The sequence below is a fragment of the Lonchura striata genome, chromosome 16, assembly GCF_046129695.1.
Source record: "Lonchura striata isolate bLonStr1 chromosome 16, bLonStr1.mat, whole genome shotgun sequence".
Taxonomy (NCBI): domain Eukaryota; kingdom Metazoa; phylum Chordata; class Aves; order Passeriformes; family Estrildidae; genus Lonchura; species Lonchura striata.
Genome location: NC_134618.1, coordinates 12043209 through 12065356, shown reverse-complemented (window position 1 = coordinate 12065356; position 22148 = coordinate 12043209). Strand labels below are relative to the sequence as shown.

The following is a 22148-nucleotide window of genomic DNA, read 5'->3' as shown; positions in this document are numbered from 1 at the left end:
ACTCTTAATTTTGCTCCTTTCTCTAGAGAAGGGCATGCTGTGAACAAGGGCAACTTGATATGGCTTTCACTTTGGAAAGGCTTTCTTGGAGATTTCCACTTTCAGGGAGCTTCCTATGAAGCCATGCATATGGTCTAATTAAAAGCTTATGTGGCTGAGGTAGATAAATAAGGAGAGGTTTTATTTGAAAAGAACACTTGCTGCATTTTGTGAGGCTTTTACCTGAAATATATTTTGATTTGCCACATCCCACAGATATTTGCATCTCTGTGCTGGCCTGCATACAGGCTGCACCGATTCCTGCTCCCAGCCATTTCTGACACGGGCTTTGTCTTGCTGCATTCCTGTTTATGTTTTATAAACTTAAATCTGCTTCTCCCCAGCGTGCCTTGCCTGTGATCAGTCCCTGCTTTGCAGCCCACGATGGAGACAGCTCACCTTGAGCTTTCAAGCACTATTTGTTGACCTTGGTCTGCAGGAAGCTGGAGGATTGCTGGAGCATGGCAATCCTTTCTGGGAAATAACCCTCTGTGACTGTCACACAGATTTCCTTGTTTAGCCCCATCTTCACAGCTCATTACAAGTGCAAAACCACTTATTTAAAATACAACTGTGGCCTGTTTCATTGCCATTTACTGAGAAAAAGTTCTGTTTTCTGAGCACTAGCAGAAGTTATGGAGTGTGGCACCGCTCCACAGTATCAGCTCCTGGTGTCATTCCAGTGGAGCTGGCACCAGCAGAGATCACCACAACAGCCTATGTCTTCCTCTTTGTGTTTGGCAAAATTACAGGGAGTTGGGAACTTGGCCTTGTAATGGTCTCTTCTGGAATTTTCCATGCTGGGTGTATTCCTCTGCCTGACTATTTTGAGGAATGTTCTGGCAAAAATAGCTCCTTTATTTTAAAGGCCTAAAATATGATGAAAAACTAATATGAACAACTTTAAATCCGTTTTTTTTTGCAACTATTTCACCCATAAGCTTGCAGTGCTGTTTTTCTTCTGAGCAGGATCTTGAAAAGGAGCAGGCTATGTTACCTGGGGGCCAGGTTATGGCTTTTCAAGAGACCTTTTGAAATCCCTGAGCATTGCTGCCTGCACATTCTCAAGCTGTCAAACTCTTAAAGAAAGTGGCTTCAGCAATTATTTGGAAGTCTTCTTCAGGCTGACCATTCAATACAGGATAAAGAACATGGATGAGAGTCTTTCATCCAACAGTCTTTCTCACTACTGAAAGCAAACTGAAGGTGCTGATGGGAAACCAGGAGAAGAAAAAAGGAAGGGTGGGGTACAGCAGCTGAAGCAGAGGATAAAGATTGGGTGGGTGGCTTTTGAGATGCCATTATACCCGTTTCTGAACTTTTTCCACTGGTGTCTGTCACCTTACAGACTGCCAACTGCTCATTTTCCTCATCCCCCATCAGTACTTGCCAGGAGAGGAAAATGCTGCTTATATTCTTATATCAGCTCCTCTCTTAGCTAAAAATGTACAGTTATACCTAATTTCTCTCCAAGTCCAGTCTTGTTGGTTGGATAGGTGGAAACCAGTAGCTTTCCACCACTGGGAAGTCCTGTTTTAAAAATTTTTCTTCTTAAAAAAAACCAAAACCAAAACCAAAACCAAAACCAAAACCAAAACCAAAACCAAAACCAAAGCCAAAACCAAAAATAAAAAAAAACAAGGGTATTTTGTTAGCAGACATTGTAGTGTCTGGCATTTTGGCCTCTAGCACTATTTGAAAATGATATTGAGGAAATTAATCATGGCTTGTGCTGAAGGAGGCTGGTGTTAGCCAGACCATTGCCTCACACATCCTAGGAGATGAAAGTGAATGAGGCAGGAACCTTAATCCCTGACTGACCAGAATCACTGACTTTGTCCTGGAGTGTAGCAGGGACCTCTAATATGATGCTAGAAAAATTACTTGGAGGAACCTTTCCATATTACTTAACTCATGGTAAATCTCTCCTTTACTAAACAACCCTGATACATGGAAGGATCCAGCCTGTCAATAAAAAAAACCAAAACAAATCAAAACTAAAAGAAAACCAAACCCAAAATACACCCCACAACAAAACCAACCAAAAAAACTCCCACTGTAATTTCTCACCTAGACTTGGAACTACAAATGTTGGTATTTGTACTTTTCTACTTCTGTCCTATCAAAGCAGAGATTATTTAATCAGCACCTATGTGATTCACATTAGAAAATATGACAAGTTTGGGCTTAATCCTTCTAGGTCTTATCTCCCAGGGCTGTTGTAAAAATTAAGTGTTGGCTGTGGAATATTGTCAAGCTACAGCAGCAATATAATAGGAAGCTCATAGAATATTAGAACACACCTTGGTTCAGTACAATGCTTGGATACAGAGAACAGTAGGTAAGAACTGAAAACACTGTTGAAATTACAAGGTTACAAGAAAATACAAACCACACATGGATTCAGTGAGTCCCAACCACTCTGTGATAAATAAAGTGAGAAAAGTAGCATGTGTTAAAGTTCTATAATGGGCACAGGGAAGGGCAAACAACAATTAGACATGAGATGGGCAATGCCAATGGACATTTCTTACTGTGCAAGTGTGAGATCTGCCAGCCTTGGATTTTGGAGGTACAAAACTGTGGGAGGTTGTTATGGCAGAAAATGCAGGGATTTTGCTGCAAGCACTGTGGAGTACCTCAAGGTGACCTGGATCTGTTGGCACACAGAGGACTCCCATGTGATGCTGTTCCACAGCTCCAGGATCTACAGCCCTCAGGCACTACAGGCCTGTGCCTGTGCTTTATTCCAGCCCCAGAAGAGCCCTCAGTGGTCTTGTGAGCCACTGAGGTATGATGCATTTTAAAGAAAGTTTCCTCCCTTTGTGGAAGAAACATCCCTGCAAAGCTGAGGGACTCCACTACCCAGGGCAGTACAGAACAAATTCAGGAAAGGACAAGGAGGTGTTTTTAGAGGATGGGACCAAAGATGAATTGGTATGACCTGAACAGGGTTTAGGAAGACCTTTTCACAAAATAAATTTCCCTTGCTAGACTTCCTTGTCCCACACTTTTCATTCACCATGAGCCAAAAGAGACCAGAATGCTAACCCTCAAATTATTGCCAATTTGTTCAGCTCTCTAGAAAAATGCCTCCAATAAACACAAACCCTGCAAGTCAGAGTAGCATTAAATCAAACCTTAAAAGATGAAAAATGCTCCTTTCACTGTTTTATCTGAAGCCAAAAAGGATATTGCTTTACATTTTTTCGAAATAGAAGTGCATAGCTTTACTGCTGCCTTCCAGCATCGAGGGATGTTCCCCCTGGTAAGAGCTCATTAATTTGAGAGTAGGCTTGATTAGACTAGAACTGAACAAGACCGAAACATTTCATTTCATTCTTTCACACTAATCTCTTGGCAGAAAAAAACCTTTCTTGCCTATCGCCCCCACTCAAAACACAAACAAAAATAAGAGTTCCCCCTCCTTCAAAATCTGTATGGACCACAAAATAGCCTGAAGGGCTCTTTTGTTATTACCATAAATGCATTACACAAGTGAATAAAATAGCTGTTGGTAGCTCAGGTCTATGGGATACTAGTAATCCTATATAATTGCCAACTTGTGGGGTGATTGGTGAAAGAAACCTTAAAGCCTTTTTATTTTATCTTAGTAATGATGAGGGAGTTACCCAAAACATATGAATGCATCTCTCCTCCTTTAGACCATCAAAGGTTCAACAATGAATTCCTTTCTTTGAGAAAGCTGGGCTTTAGTCTGCCATGAAACTCAATCCATGGCCCTCTCATTAATTTTGCTAAATAGATTAGCCAATTGGAGTTGCTGCTTCAGAGGGAAACAACCTCCAAAACAAGTTTTTCCCCATTCTCAAGGTGAGATGTTTTGCTCACAGGACATCCTTTCAAGTGCACTGGAGTACTTTTAGACTGGATTAGCTGAGGCAAATGGATTAGTCTTTGTAGGTATTAGAACCAAGGGCCTTTAAGAAAGGAAAACAAGGTGCCTAGTTTCACCAGTATGCCACTAAAAGCTACTTAGTGCAAACATCCGTAAAACTGTCAAGAATGAGGACTTGTAAAAGCAACTGTAAGCACATCCTCAAGCTAATTGTAAGACACACATTTACACAGAAATATGCAAACTGCAAACACAGCCTGAATAGGGACTGTCACACTTGTATCTGTTCTTAGGGAGCATAGGGAATTTTTTACTGGTGTTTCAAAGGTGAAACGCTGCAGCATCTGCTAATTTTTCTTCCAAGCAAGTAATTTGATTAAGGCATTAATCTTCTCACAAAGGTAAGCCCAAATGACACTCCTCTTTGCTGGTCCAGCCCAGGGAAGTGCTCCCCTTTGTAGAAGGGAGGAATCCACACATCAGTGGCAATGTGCATCCATTCAGGGCTGGGACTGAGACTTATTCCTTCAGTCACTTCTTGCCTAAGTGTGAAACAGTAAACCAGCAGGAGCAGAATGCTTGTCTGAAGCTCAGAAAGTGACTGAAGAAGGCAGGAATTTAAAATACTTCTTTTTCCTAAAAGGCTTCCTCCCTTACCCCAGCAAGCATTGACTTGATTGGGCATTAATGAAGGACATGTTCCTGTTCCTATAGAAAAGTTTTAAAAATACTCCAAACCCTATAATTTAGATGGATAGGCAATACAAACCACAAATAAAAAACCCAAACAGAAACAAAAACAAGAAACCGCAACAAAACCACACGAAAAAATAATTAAAATACAGTAGTTACTTGACCTGCTGCTCAAACATCCAAAGGTTATTTATCTCTGTAGAGGGTTCAGACACGGAAGGAGAAACCTTAGCATGCCAGTAGGTCATTAAAACTACTGCTTGTGTTGTGCACCTCTCCAAATTACCTCTCCTCACATGTCTCATGTCCTTGGCTGTAAAGGGGGCAGTTTGTTCCAGGAAACACTTCCACGAGGAACATCTTACTACATCATGTTCTAAAGGGTGTTTTGCAATTGTTCCACTCCTCGCTAGAAATGTCAGGAATCACTGTTCTGGGGGAACCCAAAGTACAGTGCTTTTCCCTTTTCTTTCAGCTGCACAGACCACGGAGGGCCTTGATTTAATTAATGCCTGCTCTCATGCAGAGGACAGGACTAACTGAGTATTTTTAAGTTTTTCAGGAACTTTCCACTTTTCTGCTTTGTCAGTTGAAATATTCTTTTTTCAATGATGCTGGTAATCCTACTGATGTTATAAAGCAGAGAATGTGGTGAAAGCCTGTCTCATTACCCATCACTGTGGGTAGTAGCCTTTTTTCTGGACAGGTATAGTAATATAGTTAAATGACAGTATCAAAGTTGATAATGGAAGAAAAAGAACCCTTGTGAAGGATGGTTAATCCTTGGTTTTATTGACTAAAAGCATTACAAGGATGACAATAAATGGTAAATACTAGACAATAACTTCTTAAATATAAAAAATCTTGAGAATTATTGTGTTTCAATAAATATTTTACTTAAAAATTCTATGAACAAATGTGTATATTATGATGGCATTGTTACACCTCACTGAGTATCCTTTAAAAACCTATTTCTTTTGCCAGCTGGGTGAAAGCACATAGAAATGACACACACATTTGAGAATGTGCTCAAAATATAATTTTCCTTATCTTTTTCATGAGCACTATAGAAATGTCTATAAAATCCACCCAGACACAATGATCTACTGTTCAGTAGCACCTTCCATTCAAGGTCTCACAATTCATTACAATAATTTGCAGAACCTTAAGTGCTCCCTGAAGAAGAAAGAACATTTTTCTGATCTAGATATGTCCTTTTGGCAGCTACACTGGGAACAGTTCACTTGTCCTGAGGTTACCATTGGACTTTTGTCTGTTTTCAGAGCTGAGCCTGCCACACTCAGTGGGCACAAGGGAAATTTTAAGTGCCTGGACCCCTTCCAGAAACACTGAGATAATCTTCAGGGATTTTATTCATGCAGATATAAAATGTTGATATAAATTGTAAATGCTGTTTTCCGAAACAGAGAGCACCTACACATCCCACTGTGAGCAGCTGGAGCCTTGAATGCTCAGTACACCTGAAAATCCAGGCCTTGGGAATGCAGCATTCCCTGACGTGGCCTGCAGACAGCACAACCTTCCAGAACACAGCAGCTGAAACAGGGAAATTGCAAAAGACTTTTGTTATCATAGAATCGTAGATAGTTTGACTTGAAATTAGCCTTGGAAGCAATTTTATTCTAAAACTCTTGCTATGGGCAGGGATGTCTTTCACTAGGCCAGGCTGCTTAGAGCCCCATCCAGCCTGGCCTTGGACACTTCCAGGGATCCAGGGGCAGCCACAGCTTCTCTGGGCACCCTGTGCCAGGGCTTGCCACCCTCACAGGGAAGAATTTCATCCTAAAATCCAACCTAACCCTGCACTCCGGCAGTTTTAAGCCTTTGCCCCTTGTCCTGTGGCTCCAGGCCCTTGTCTGAAGTCCGTGTCCAGCTCTCTCATTGCCCCTTTAGGTGCTGGAAGGTGCCAGAAGCTCTTCCTGAAGCCTTCTTTTCTCCAGGCTATCCCATCACTTTGTGTGTGACCACGGCACAGAAAGTTGCCCTCCACAGCATGCTCACAGCAGTGCTTGCTCTAGGTCTCAGGTCAGTCAGTTGCAGAGGGAGAATCTTGGGAAAAACAAACTGTATTTATGCAGCCAAGCCATCAGGGCTGCTGGAAGTACAACACAACACCTTATTTCCATGCCTTGTCCAACACCCACACCACAGCCTCCCACTGGGACACGTCAGTGCTGACCCTGACTGCTGGCCTCAGTGAAAGGAAGAGACTCTTGCTGGTGCCCTGAAAAGCTGCCATGGAGCTGCTGTCAGTGTCAGAAACCTGCACCTCCAGCTTGCCAGCCACGCTGCAGGTCAAGGAAAGCAAGAAGTGCCAGATGCAGGCTGATGAGGAGCACAAACACACTGCACCAGATCTGCTAATAGATCTGATCACAGATCAGGCCAGCAAGCAGGGACAAGTGATAGCAAAGTAACGTGAGTGAAGGTAATGAAAACAGACTGGAAGCAGATTTAGGATGAACATAATTAGAGTTAATGTTAGCACTGAAAGCAGAGATTTGGGGGTTGGCGGTGCCTGGGGCTAGTTGACGTTTATCAGCATAGCTTGACTGTCTCTCTAAGTGGGGTTTTGTACCTGGGAAGGGATTCTGACATTTTGTTCACAATTGGACCACCTGCTCATGTCTCATCAGCTAAAAAGAGCTTAAAGGCTTCTTAGCACACGGGAGGTATGGATCAGGCATGCAAAAATATTTTAGACTTGGATGCAACATCTCTTAGCCATAGCCACAGAAATAGGTGCCTCTTCTCGATGTCTTTATTCAGCATAATTAATGCATAAATATCTAAATGAAGCCCATTTCTAGCTGGAAATACATGAAGAGTTCCTTTACGTGTCTGCAGCTGAAAACATGCTGGGGTGCACTGAGCTCTCCCAGGCTCTCATGTCTCTGTGCTTCTCCCCCACCCTAATCCTGCTGATGTTGTGGTGATCAGGACAGACCAAGGGCCCCACCATGTGTCTGCTCTGATGTGTCCAGTGCCAGCCTGGGGAGTCTGTCACAGCCTCATTTGGAGTGTAGCCTTGACCTTTAACAGGCCAATATATTGAATATGCCGTGTCCCATGCAGGTTTGCTTTGCTGTTTGTTCTAAATGTCCAACTCTCTCCCTGAGCACTCCTGATCTGATGTAGTGGGAAAATCCTTGTGGGATGATGGTGGCCTGTGTCCCATTGCAAACACAGATTCTCCTCTGTGACACCCACAGGACAATTTGGGACAAGATGGTGACTATCTGCTTTTGGGACCACACTGGTTCACATCACTTTTTTCTCCCTTTATGGTACTTCTTGAAATTGCTGTGATACTCTAATTTAACAAGAAACTAATTATCATTTTTCAATGCAATCATAGGAAAAATGGTATGAGATGACAATTCTAGCCTTGGCACATTTAACAAATGCATTGGAGCCAAACCAGACAGATTTGGTTATTTATTTCTTTCAAGGACTGAACAAAAACTTCCACTTGAACTGCTTGAGTCCCTCCCCTCCTCCTTTCCTCTCCTTTCTCCCCCCTACACCCTTCACCAAAGTTCAGCTCAAGTTGATGAAGAATGTGTATTTTTTGAATGGTAAATGCCTGGCAGGCCTAGGAACTATCTACAAGACAGGTGTGTGGCTCAGGCAGCTTCCAACTCCCTGCTTGGGACTGATAGTGCCTTTGTAAGAAAGCAGCTTCAATCCTGTCCTGGAAGAAACATTCCTGCCCCTGGGGGACAAGTGATTCATTCACTCGGTGAGGTCAGTCCTGCTGCAGATCTGCTGAAGAGAAGCTGCCAGCAATGTTGAACTTAACTCACAGTCACAAGCCATTATGGAATTTGTGCTTTCTACCATTTTGCAAAATGGTAGAAATTGTGACCTTGGGCTAAGCTCAGGTCTGAAATTCAGTGTCACCAAGGTGAGCCATTATCACAGCTGCAGTGGGAGAGTAGGGTGTGACAGCAAACCAGTCTGCAAGGGAATGAAACCCCCAGGAGTGGAAGATAAAGGGAGAGAGGAGGAGAACACCTTGAATCAGCCAGCAAAGTTTGTGATTGTTGTTTCCCAGTTGGGTCTCCATACTGGGAGGGGATTCTGAGCTGAAGGGGATTCTCAGGAGCAAAGGGGAGTGAGTGAAGAGGAAGGAGACCCTAAATCAAGAGCAACAAGCAGAATGCTGTGCAGGGTGTGTGATGAATGCACAGCTGTGGTGGGATGGAGAGGTGTCTCCAAGCACAGGGGATGTGTCACCATGGCTGTGCAACAGAAAGGAAGAAAGTGTAAAAAGGAAGGAAATAAAACTCTGGGTCACAGACCCCAAGGCGCTGCTGGGGAATGTCTGGGCTGTCAGGACTTTACTCACATCCCTCCTCCAAAGACTTCCCAGGAAGTATTTTTGCCTCATCTCTCACCACCTGCCAGCTCCTTTGCAGGAGGACTGTCCCCACAGCAGGTGCCCTCCCTGGCTTCCTTTCCTCTTGCCGTGGAAAATCTGAACTAGCTGTGGGCTGCCGATTTTTTTTATGGACTAAAACTGTTGTATAAGGCTCCAACCAGACTAAAAATATTAGCAGTTTTAAAGGGAGCAGTAGCATCCTTTAACAGAGGTCAATGGGTTTAAAACTTCCAACTCTTTCCTGATTTTATCAATTTTCCCATCCCTCTGAATTATCTTTAACTCAATGGAATTGCAGGAGTGATGACCATTTCTGTTGATTTTAGTTGAAGAATATATATTTATTTATGACAGCTTAGAATATTTTGAGGATATCTTGCTAAACAAATTATTTATTGCTGGGCTGCCCAAAAGCTGTGTGGGACTGACAATATCCTGGGAGGAAACTGTATGCAGATCTGACCTTAAGAGTCTTGGTGCTGAGAGGGCTACACTAATGTCAGAGTCACGTAGACATGGTTCTGCTCTCTATCTAGGGTCAAAAAATTCAAATTAACAAAAACACTGAAGCAAGATCAAACTATAAAATGTCTTAAGTAACTGAAAATACACAGAAAAAAGATAGACTTTGACAAGGAGAAATTTAAGGAGCTGTTTGACCTTCCAACTCTATTCAGTCAAGGAAACTTTCCTCATCACTGTCTGATTTGTCTTTCTGGATTGACCATAATTACCTGTCAATTTTCTCACAGCAGAGACTTTATTGACGACTTTGGCTGTAATGTCTCATGAATTTAGACTCTTGCTTAGAAAGCCAACAGTGAGCAAACCAGAACTCCTTGTGACCAGCTGTAAAGAGACAATGTGTGATGTGATTTATGTATGAGGTACTTTTTCTTTTCAATGTTTTTAGGAAGATCTTACAAATGCTTCACAGCTCTGTGCCCACCCACCACCCATTACTGTCTGCCCTCCTCCCTTTGAGGTTTATCACCCATGACCAAATGTGTCAATGGGAAGCAACTGGGCAAAAAGGAGTACAGAATTGCCAGATTTACGTCAAAACTGGGGGATGCAACAACATATGGGGACTTCCTGGCTGAGGAAACTGGGCAGGCTGGTTTGGGTCAGAGGAACCTTTCCCTTCTGCTTCTTTGGAAAGCCCATGGCTCTTGTGTCAAAACCATAAAGCTTCCTTGTCCTCTTGACCCCACTCTTAGGGTGGTGAGCTTTGTTTCTTTCTCTTTTTGAGTAACGAGGAGTGTCAGTGCTTCTGTGTGACATGTTCCTTGGCCACGTGTAAGGTGGTGGTTGCACAGAGGCTGTTGGGTCATCCTGTGTCCCTGCTGTCCCCTAGGGTCAGGGATTGATAACTATTGATATTTTGGAGCGTAATTCATAATGTCACACACAAGCCAAGTGAGTGAAATAGACAGTACTCTGGGAAATGGGTGTTTGAATTTGCTGTTTCATCATGATATGAGTCAATGAAAGTCATATGTTTTGCAGAATTCTAAGAAGAATGGAAATGGAGAAGAAAAACAGGAACTGGTTTTAGGGAAGTTTCTTTTACCCACTTTTCCGGAGCAGACAACCACAAGACACTGTATGACATCAGTTTTGGGTGCAGGACCTCTACAGGTGTCTAAAAACAAATTGTTGCCCAATAGAATGGAGCCTTTCAGACAAGCTTCTTGTGCATACCTTCAGAGTTCTTTAAATATCTTTGAACCACAATTCCTTAATCCTTCTACACCCTTTGGGTCACATACACAGCATCAAAATAATGGTTTATGATGATCATTGGGAACAAAGTTTTGTGTTTCTAACACATCTGTAAGGGTCAGAATTCACAGGTCATGAATTGACCTAAATCAAAAATCACGTAAATGGGTTTTACTCTGTTCTTCCTGCTGGCTGGTCCTTCCTTGACATGCAAGACAATTTCCAGATCATTGTCACACTTCCTTCTAATCTCTGTGTGGCCTCCTCCAGAGTCTTGCATGTCCCCAAGGCTTCAGAGTGGGACCATAGTTGGTTTAGTCACACTGGGATGATTTTTGAGCACATCTGAGTATTGATGATGTCAATGTGGCTACCCAAGAATGGGTAGAGCAGTGGCCAGTGTCCCTTTCAAGCCTTAGAAGACATTTTAGACCTCGTGGTTGCAGCTTCTGTAGTCATTTTGAGCAGCTGACAGCATTAAGAAAGCTTCAAGGCAAAAGTTCCTACATGTTTACTCTCTTTATCTTCCATGACTCACATCAGTTGTACCAGGCCTGGCACAGCTGAACCATGATCAGTCCTGGCAGTGTTTCCTGAGCTGTTTTATCAGCATAGGGCAGCAGGGTTTAGTGAGGGCAGAGAGCAGCACATAGCCACACTTCACAGATCCCTCTGGTCCGTGTCAGCGTCAGCATATCTGCAAGGGAGCTTGGCATCGAGCCACAGCACTACTCAGCAGCTCCAGCCACTGCAGTTCTGGCTAAAAACCTGCTGCTGCTGCCCCACAGGTGTGCTGGGGTCAGGCAGTGGCAAAGCCAGGCTCCAAATACAACCTGCTGTCCAGGAGCATCCGCTGCCAGCTGAGCAACAAAGCCTGGAGGGAGCCAGAGAAGATGCAGCACTGAGAATTCCCACTCTCCTATCTTGTATTCCTCGTGTGCTTTGTGACAAAAATGTCACATCTCAAACTATCACACTCCTATCTGTTCTCCCACCCCCTCCCTTGTCCTCAAAATTCCTGAGTTTTCCCTCCAGTAATTCTGACAGCCCAATTCCTGAGGATAATGTGCAGGGCCTATAAACTTTGGAAATACTGGTGGGCATCTGAGCTGAAAAGAAACATTTCATTGATGTGTCTCTCAATGTTTGTATTATATTAAAGCTGAAAATGCAAGAAATGAAACACACAGAGAAATAAAATTACTTCGGAAAGAAAGGACATTTCTGACTCAGGTCAATCAACACACTAATGGCCTTCAGTGTCTCAAGAGTCCAGCCAAAGATTTTTTGTGTATAGATGTTTGTCTGGAGGGTCTGGCAGGCTCTTTCACTCAGGTATAAACTAAAGTTCAACAGATTCCAGAGTGATTCTAGTTAAGCATGTCCATATGACTGATGCAGACATTTCAATGAAGAGCTGGAGTTACCTGAGCATTCATCAGCAAAGCAAAGATACACAGAGATGGGATAAAGAGTCTGCACTGGCACAGACACAGAGCAGTGAGGCAGAGAAAGAGTTGTCTGCCTTTTTGCCACTTTTATGTCTCAACAGCTTAATTTTTGAGGAAGAAATACTTGAACATGAACCTGATTTTCTGCTTCTTCAGAATCTATTCCAGGACTCTCTGATAGATTCCTCCACCTTATAACATTGTCCAGAGATGGAGCTCAGCTACTAAATCTGAAAAATAAATAAACACATGACCAAATGGCTCTGAGCAGGGAAGGAGGCAAAGAGATAAATGGTGCACACATCTCGGGCAGCAAATGGATGTCTGAGAGACCAGTAAGTGGTTTACTTTGATTTGTTCATCCACTTAAGAGAGAATGGATGTCTTGAGCCTTCACTAGAGAAAGGAAGGCAGCCTGCAAGGAAAAAAGGCTGGAGGGAGGCAAGACGGTGGTGCTTCCTTTGCACTCCAGATAAAACAGAAATAGGTGTCTGCATTGCTGAGGAGGCAACAGAGAAGCTGCTCTTCTCTGGTATCAACAGTTTGATTTTCCGAAGCTGCTGGAGCAGGGGAGGATCTTGGCACCAGTTCAGCTCTGTAGTCAGAAGAAGGAGAATTGCATGTGATGACTGTCCCCATTTGTCATCTGCTCCCAAAGGTCAACCACGGAGCAAAGTGCAGCAAAGTTCACAAGAAGAGCTTTCACCCTGTGCAGCCTTGGCCTCAACCTTCAAAGACACCAGGAAGCAGCAGTTTGGGCTGGTCATGAGGGATGATGGGGTCATTGCCCTGTCCCAAATTAAAACCTATGTCAGGGATCACAGAACAAGCCCCAGCCTTGACTGATGCAGTCACCTGAAGTGATGTCACTGGTTCTTACTGGGGCATGGTGAGGCCAGAGGAAATTCTGCATCATCAGTCCAGGAAACCAGGGTGAGAAAACCCCAAACTCCTTTGATGTACAGGGATTGTACTCTGTGCTCAGCAAGGGTGAGGACCGAGGGACCTTGTTAGATGTGAAAGGCAATAAAATGCATTTGGTTCCTGGACAAGTGGATGTCTAATGCAAAGTCATCTTCAGAACCAGCCTACAGCTGAAGGAGCTGTAGGAGCTCTTTGGATGATGGTAGCTGTCCCACACATGTCTCAGCCACAGTGCAGAGAGGAATCAGTACCCAATAATTTCTCTAAAATAAGGCCCCATTGTGATTTTAAAAAAGACCCACTCCCACTGGTGTTTGCTATGTTCTGCTGGCCTGCAGGAAAGCAGGATCTGACCTCCAGCTTTTCAGCCTTCCAGGCTCCCCATTTCACACCAGAGCCTGTGAGGACAGCCCTGTGGTCCTGTGAAAAGTCTATCAATGAACCACACTGCAAATCACAAAGTGAATTTTTCCTTTTTGCCCAGGAAGGTTATCAACCCCAGAACTCCTCTCCCTTCTACCCCTGCTGCTCCCTCCTGCCACACACACTCCTGCCCTCTCCAGCCCCTGTGCCTTGTGCAGGGAAACTGGTGACTTGGGGGGAAAAAAGGGATACTGAGTCATGAGGTCACACCATTATCACATTTCTATTCCAGTGCTTTCTCTCACTGCCTACAATTATCACTCCTTTATTCTTGTACTTGGCTTCTTAGACTTTGATCTAGTCCTTTGCTTCATATCCTTTGATGCATTTTAGCTTACATTGTCTGTAATCTGACCCCTTGCCATCTAATTCCAGCAACTTCTCACAACCCCTATCAACCACTCTCTCCCCCCTTTCATCTTTCTTTTGTATAAATGTATACAGAGCTGTAACAAAGAGACTACAGTGTAGTTGTAGCACTTCCAAGGTCCTTAGAAGTGCTGGATAAAATCTCTATGCGTTTATTTTGCCCCTCACAGGTCATTTTAAAACATCTTTGTTTATTCATTTTTCTCCTCAGACAAAATAAAAATGCTAAGGAAAGAAAAACTAAATACAGTGCTTTTTCTCCCCCCCCTGAATTTGTTATGAAAACCTTTAAAAATTATTTTTGTTGTAAACCTATCTTCAAGTTCTTTTCAATGACATTAAGACTGTAAAGACACGGTACATTTTCATCATTAAATACTGGCAGTCCCTGATCATGTTTATTTTCACTGAGGAAAAGGAAGGAAAGGCCAATGCTTACTTTGCAAATACCAATTAATGCAGAACTACAGTGTGTGCATATGTATTTATAAATATATATTTAGAGGAAAGAAAATAACTTGGCTTTTGCAAAGTGGGATCTGTGGGCAAAAATATATGGTTGCATTTTCCAATGTCTAAGTAATGCAGAAATAGACTTGCAATTCTTCATGGTGATTGAGGAGCCTGAAGTCTTTTTAAATCAGTGAATTATAAGACTTGACAATGTCTGAATATTTGTGAATTGTCTTAACTGCAACTTCAGGTATTTGTATTTTATTATCAATCTGGTCCCAAAATACTTTGGAAATAGGATATAGAATTCAATCAGTGAGGCAATTTTATGTACTTTTGTCCTCTACTTCTGGTGTATATTTAGCAGTGTGTTGGAACTGAAGGAACAGAGAGTGAGAAGAGATTTTTTTAGATGCCTCTGCATAACCAAAAAGATATTTACAATAATATTTCTCTTTCTGCTTGATAATAACAGACTTGTAAGGGCAGAAAGAGGTGCAGATTTTCATGGTGGCTCTGACATCTAACTCAGGAGAGATACTTCTTTATTTTTAGCTGGTGGGAAGCAATGATGAGGGCAGACAGTGTGTTTGCTTTGAACAGTCCTGGTACCTCCCAGGCAGGTCAGACAGGTCCCAAACGTTTAGGTGAGAAATTCTGCTTTGTGCTTGCAGGCTCTCTGGCCACCCAGCTGCAGATGTGATCTTGATGTGTGCTTTGTGGGCTTCAGTCTCTGCTGGAGAAGAATTCTGCTCTCCTGTCAGAATCTGAGGTATTGATGATTCTGAGATTGTAGAAAGTCTCTGTCTTTCTGCCCCACTGCCAAAGCAGAAGCCATAATTAATCTGTGCTGGTTCCAAGGTTGTTTATTCTGTTTATCTCTCACATGTTCTGCTGCCCTGCCCAGCTCTGTCCTGCAGGGCAGCGTGTGGGGCTCTGCCCTCAGTGGGATGTAACAAACATTAAATACCAGAAACTCCCTGGGCTGGATTTACAATAACGTGCCAATATCTGTCACCTACGTTGGACAGTGTGTCCCCAGCCTGAACCAACAGAAAAATGCCAACACCACAGTGAAACATGGAGGGCATGAAGAAGGAGAAAAAGGACAAGGCACACCCAATTTCCTCCAACTTGTCCCCTTTGGACCCCTAATCTAGAATCCTAAAATTTTACTTTTGCACCCGTGCCACACTTAATTATTACTTATATCAAACACTCAGAGCTGGTAATTGATTCTGTAAGATTGAAAACTCTTTTCCATGGACAGAGATCACAGCCAGTGTCTCTTGGGGCTCTGTCCAGGGGGTTCCTGACCCCTGTCAGGGTCCCAGACCTGCCAGGGCAGCCAGAGGGAAGCCCTGGATTCCCACACTCTCCCTCTATGCCCAGTCCAGCATGGAAAAATGGTGGAAAATATACTCTGAGCAGATGCTGCTGTTCCAGCAATCCAACCCATGGTTTTCAAGAGGGAGATGGGAAAGGAACAAGACCTTGTGCCTGTTTTCTCCTGCCCACCTTCCCCAGCAACACTGGCCTGGGGCTGCCCTGGCAAAGCTGCAGATAAAATGTTTTGTGTTGTGTTATATTCATGTATATATGAATGTTATAGACAAGTCTCCATACAGAATGGACACTCAGAATCTGATTTTTAGTCCCTTTATCTCCTGCAAGTTCTTCTGTGTCTGAAATATTGCCACTCTGAATAATTCCTAGAGATACTTTGGGAATTTTCTAGCTAATGAATTCCTCCACTGCCAGCAGTTCCCAAGGATGTCAGGGAAGCAGTATTGCAGGTGCTGGGGAGAAAAACATAACAAAAACTATTAAAAGAAACTCAAAGAAAACCTTGAGGTTTTGCTTTGTCCTGCAGTAGCTAGTTGGTTAAGCACCATTGCTGGCTGATTTCAATCTCTAAAATCATATTTTCCATAACAGTGGGCCAAAAGGTTCCTGGGTAGTTTGAACACCTGTGGACCTGGCATTCTGAGCCACTAAATAATGCAGACACAGCAGTTCCCTTTGCACCTCTAGTTCATATCCTTCCTTAGCTGGCAAAACCCTCTGATAAAGACAGTGTTTTGCAGCTGGAAAATAGGTCACCTTCAAAGCCATGTATTTGTGCACACATGTGTGTGGTTATGCCCTGAAGTTGGACAAAGGAGTGGAATAGTTACATTTAAGAGAGAACTCCAGTTTTGCCCTTCATGAAAAGCCCTGAAGGGATTAAGTGGAACATCCAGGGTTGTAAATATGGCAGGAGACTGAATCCAGGGAAGGGAGGGACCCCAGGGGAAGTGCTTTCCTGGACTAGAGCCACTCAAGAAAGAGGAGTCTATCAGTAGATTAAAGTCTGGTTTCAGTTTGGTTGAGGTTTGGGAGTTTCACCAAGTGTGTTCATGGTCACATGCAAGCTCTATGTACTCAAACAGAAAATATGTCCTTGACACAAGCTGCAAGAGTTGACTGTCCAATCAATTATTTTATTCAGAGGTTTCTGTGTACAGTGGTGAACCAGCAAGCTTATTTATACTGAGGAAGTTTCCCATCCATAATTGATGACTAAATCAGCTCTGGTCTTCCCATGGTCTGCAGCTCCTCTGATGTGGCCGTGTGTGCGAAGCAGCTTTGAGTTTGGCATGGCTGGTTTGCTTACAATCAATTAGACATGTGGCAGGCACAAACAGATTGTTTAGAGCACAGGGCAAACTTGTTCCATTTCTAAGTTTCCACATTTTATCAGAGGACTTAGAGCTCCCATCTCCTCTCTTGCAGTGCCTCATTCTCTGCTGCTCACGACCTGCTGCTCATTCAGCGTCCACTTTCCTTCATGAAAGTGTAGTTTAGTTTTATTTTCTCTGTTCAGTGCACCACTGCCATTTTAAAAGAAAGGTCATCAACCAAATCCACTCCCAAATGTATCTAAAGTTATTTAAAACCTCAGCTTTTCTTTTGGAGCATATACGAGACTATAAAAATATGGTACATCTATGCATAAAGGGGGTAATAAACTATTTTTTTTTACCTGGAAGTCAACATGAGTTTTACATTTGACTTCAAAATTGCAAGAGGACTTTAGCTGCACATAGCATGGATGCTACAAGCACTTGTTCAGATAAGCATTTTGGCATGACTGCTAAAACAACTCACATTTAGTTATGGGAGTAGTAACCCAAGCGATGGGACCTCCTGCTTCAGCAAATCCATCCACAGCTGTTCTGCCCAGCTCCTGGGACCTGTGCTTACACCTCAGAGTCCCTAGAGGTCCTAGTCAAAATCTTTCCTCTGAATAATTGATGACCATATGAAAAAAATGCTACATTTGGCTCTATTTTCCATCCAAGTCTATTTTCTTTGTTTGTACATCCATCTGTACATACATCCCTCCTTTTACCTCTACAGGGAATAGCCTTGCAAAGGGAAAAGACTCCAACCAGACATAAGGCATTCCCTGTTTTCTAAATCCCAGGGGGGTTTCCTAAGCTCCTTTCCTGCTCTCTCTTGGAAGGGAGCTCTTCTCTGCATCTCAGTCCTTGTGGACCAGGAGGTCGAGCAGCATGCTGAGCTCCACAAGACCCCTGGCACCAAGCTGCCTTTGGCCACTTTCTTTTCCTGGTCTCAGAAAGGACTGAACTGAGCTGTGGCTGCTTCACATCACTGTAGCTGAAAGGACTTGTACATGGCAATAAAAACTTAATGACCCAGCCATCAAATCAAGGGGTATCAGATCCTTTGATGGAAATATGAGTGTGTCTACAGTGGAGGTAATCGAGGACTGAATTTGACACACATGGCGCTGACTTGTAAAATGTCATGAATGCTTGACCTGGCATTGTTGAGACACAGCTGGCTCTCCAGGGTGGGATTTATGTGGTGGTGGGAGGTGGGGAGGTGATGGCTAATGTATCTTAAGAATTTGGTGAACCATTTGTAATGTTCGGGGGGGAAAATATAAAATAAGCAGTTACTCAGATGAGTTGGAGTGGCACATTACAGCGTTTTGTGCCATCTGAGTCAAGTCCTGTGAAATCTACCTTGAAGCTTCATGGGGCAGTCAGTTGGTGCAAATACCCATTTAAAACAAAGGTGAGGTTTTTTTTTTTGTCTGGAATAATCCATTACCATTTAACAGATCTAGGAATGCTGCAGATTTCAAATGACATATAGTCCTCAATGCTGAGATTTTTTTTTCCCTTTTAACAGATATAGATGCCAAATTCTAATTCCAGTTATTGGTAACTTTTTATACAAATTACTTTAACAGTTTTGACTATCTCAAAGGCAGATTAACATGACCATGATTTAACATAGCAAAAAAAATTGACCAGTCTCTATAGGATTCTCAGTGGGTCACCCAAAAAGACAAGGCTTAGTTGGGACTTTCTAAATCAGTGTGAGATTTGATTGCCTTTGAAAGCCTCTCTGGTTGCCTTTCTCCTCACTATTACCTGTGGTGGGTGGACACTGAGGGATTCTGTAGGGGAAAAATAGAGATTTTTTTTTTTTTTTTCTTTCAGCAGAACTGGAAGGAATCCACCTTTCCACAGTGCTTGGAGCAAGGGCCAAGGTAGGTTCCACCAACAGGAGAATTAGACAAGCTCAGTGGTAACATGGGAGGATTTAACTTCTTCCATCCCACTGCACCTCCCCAGCTTTGAAGTGCTGGATGTGTTTATGCTTCACAACACCAAAAGTCTCATTTTTTCCCTGGAAAAGTGTGTGTATTTCAGCATGGTATCATTCAATTTTCAGACCATGCAGGCTTACTCTATAATTATTCATGCTTCACCACCAGCAGCTCATGGAACTATAAAAGTGACGTTTCTCAGCTAGATGGCTGATACCTAATATTTCCATTCAGAGCACCTCTGTCTTGCAAAAATCAGGCTATACATGACCCTTTCTACACACTTCTATTTTTAACACATTAAAAAAGTGATCTCTTCTATTTTTAGGTACAGCTCAGTTCTCTAGACTGGCTGGTTCTAACAAAAAATTCCTCACTCTCTAAAGAAAACTCTGCATTGAAATCACAAATCCAGGGGAATGTCCTGTACTATTAGCAAACCTACTGAGATGTAAACCTGAGCTTCTTAGCAAGGCTTCCAAACAAAAAACATTAATCCAGGCTTGAGAGGAAAAACAGGCAAGGAAGAAGCATTAACCCCAGGAAGTTTTCTACCATACTCCCACCCTGCCATGATAAATACATAGAAAAACATCTTCATCAGCTTAGAAAGAAGATCAGGACCTTGGACCTCCTTCAGGTCTCATGTTGTCTGGTCCACTTGGTTTGATTGCTCTCTGTATTTCTGATAGCTGCTTATCTTCTGGAGATCACAGAAATCTTAAGATTGGAAAAGAGCTCTAAAGTCATCCAAAACCACTGGAAAAGCCAGATATTATTTAGGGAACATTCTGTGGAAGAACAAAAATACACCACACGTGTTAATCATGGGAGGGACTCTCTGACACCCCTTTGGAAAGGGTTTACCTGGCCCTTGCTGCTCTGTTTTTTGCAGTCTGGAGAGTTGGGGGTTCCTCAGCCTATTTAGTTGGATATCTCATGTACGTATTATGGAAAGACTGACTGTTCACTCCTCCAAATTTTTCAGAATGTGCTAATTGGGTCTTGGTTCTTCCTCTGACTTGTAGCGTGACCTCCGGCAGGTCATTGAGACTTGGATCTGCAGTGTTTTCAAAAGTAAACCAAAAAATGCAGTGTAGAAATCTGGAGACTCTTGAAACGCCATTCATTTTTTGAGCCTTAGTTGCAAATCTGTAAATCTAAGATGCTGTTGATAACTATTAACTGTAATAATGTACTGCAGGGAGAACAGTTAATAACTGTTAATAATGTACTGCAGGGAGAAGCATCTTCAAGAACTTGTGAACAACTCTCAAACTGTAAGTGGAGGCACTCTGTGCAGAGATAGAGAGATAGCTGATGCACAAGCTGTTCCCCAGGGTGTGGAGCAAAGTACATTGTGTTTCCCTGCATCAAAACTGCACCTCAGGGACATGAACAAGAGCGGAGTGTGATTGACAAGAGATTCCCTGCAAAAAAAGGCAAAAGATCTGCTCTTCCTTTTGGTGAACGTGGCCATATGTATTCATCTTTCATCTGTAAATCAAGTGCCAAGGAAGTGCACCAGGAGCTGTCAGAGGGAGAGCTGCTTTAGCAGCCCTGCACACCTGGTCATGCAGGGTGAGAGGGAGGGAGAAAAAGAAGATCAAGCTGAGTTAAGACAAGTTATGGTGTCTGCATGCCACAGTGATTGACAATACAGGAACTCCTGAGAGGTACCAGACCTGTCAGGGTATCACCTGGATGTACTCTCACTCATTTTCAGACAAAATTTTCAGAAGATGAGAATTCCTGTGAGTAGCACCTTGCAGTGAACACAAAGTGTCTGGCATAATTATACCCAGTTCCTCACTATGTCTTTGCACTCTCATCCTAATCAGTGCCTCACTCCTGCTGCCCACTGGTTTCTTCCCCCTCAGGGATCACCAATTAGAACAATTTTATTCCTTTTTCAAAGGAAAGAAACCAGTGATTTTTTTTTTTCCTTTTTAATTTCCTTTTTAGCTCTCACAGCATGAAGCATTGTAGCAAGGAGCAGGAAAAATGTTCTTTTTTGTATTGTGTGGGTGAGAATCAAGGGAAGGTATCAGAGCATCTCCCCTGTTCTGGTGTCACTCTGCTGGTCCTGCTGACATGTGTGGATGGTGATTCAGTGGAGCCCTTTGTTCCCCATACACACAGATGATTCCAGTTGTGTGTGGGGCTTGGATTTGTGTGCTGCTGTCCACTGGGGGCTAAGAAAACACTAAAGGCTTTATCCCATACCACAGCTAACAGAATGAAGCATGCTAAACCTGTGAGCACAAGTGGCTGTTTTCACTCTGACTCCTTGACTCCTCAGGTTTTTTATCTAAAGAAAGAAACTGCATCTGTTACCTACCAACTTGCTAATTTTCAAGGTCTTCCAAGGTTCACAAGCATTTGATTACAGGGTAGTCTACTCTGTAATTTATAACTTTAACAAATCAGAGACAAATAGTACAAAACAATCTTTCTTAATAGTTGCTTCATCAAGGATTTGAAATGTGAAAAATTGTGCTGATATGAAGCTCTCCACCACTGTAACCTTTAATTTCACTTTGAAGTGGTCAGGATGTGTCCTGAAATTGGTGGGTTTGTATATTTAGTCTCTGGAATTATACACATAATTTCATATTCTTGCTCTGTCCATTACTCAGACTCACCTGTGTGGCTTTTGAGGGGCATCATGAGAGCAAAAGCACATGTGGGAAGGGACCTGCTCAAGGAATTAACCTGTTAACTTCTCCCAGGGCTGCAGGGTGATGTTGAAAATGTGCTTGAGGACTTGGCTGGAACTTGAGGACTGGTTGAAGTGGAAGGGGACAGAGGAGACTTTCACCCCTCCATTTCCTTATCCAAAGACAGAATCAGTGGTCAAGACTAATTTGATGATAATTTCTTTTGAAAATGAACAAGCATAGAGGAAAGCACTAAGAGCTATAATGACTGATATGTATGCTGGAAGAACTGTTAAAGAAAAAATAATCATTCCTCCCATGTGTCTTCACCTGGCACCCACACAGATACCCTCCACGGGGGAAGAAGCACCTCAAAATTTTAGTCAGAGCTCCATTGGGCAGTGTATTTATGGGCTCTGTGTTTATCTCTTTATGGGCTCTGTTTCCAACCTTCCCTGCCCTGGCTGTCCCCAGCAAGGCTCATGGACCTGCTGCTCCACAGGCATGGGGTGCAAATCCT

General features: G+C 43.0%; 1 long non-coding RNA gene across 1 annotated transcript in view; it reads left to right on the top strand.

Moving 5' to 3' along the window:
- Positions 1 to 15074: 15074 nt before the first annotated feature.
- Positions 15075 to 22148, top strand: part of LOC110475467 (uncharacterized) — a 30984-nt gene continuing 23910 nt past the window's right edge. Inside the window, exons 1-2 of the long non-coding RNA XR_002466281.3 lie at positions 15075 to 15113; positions 18862 to 18908. This is a non-coding gene — a long non-coding RNA (uncharacterized LOC110475467). The remainder of the gene's footprint in view (positions 15114 to 18861; positions 18909 to 22148) is intronic.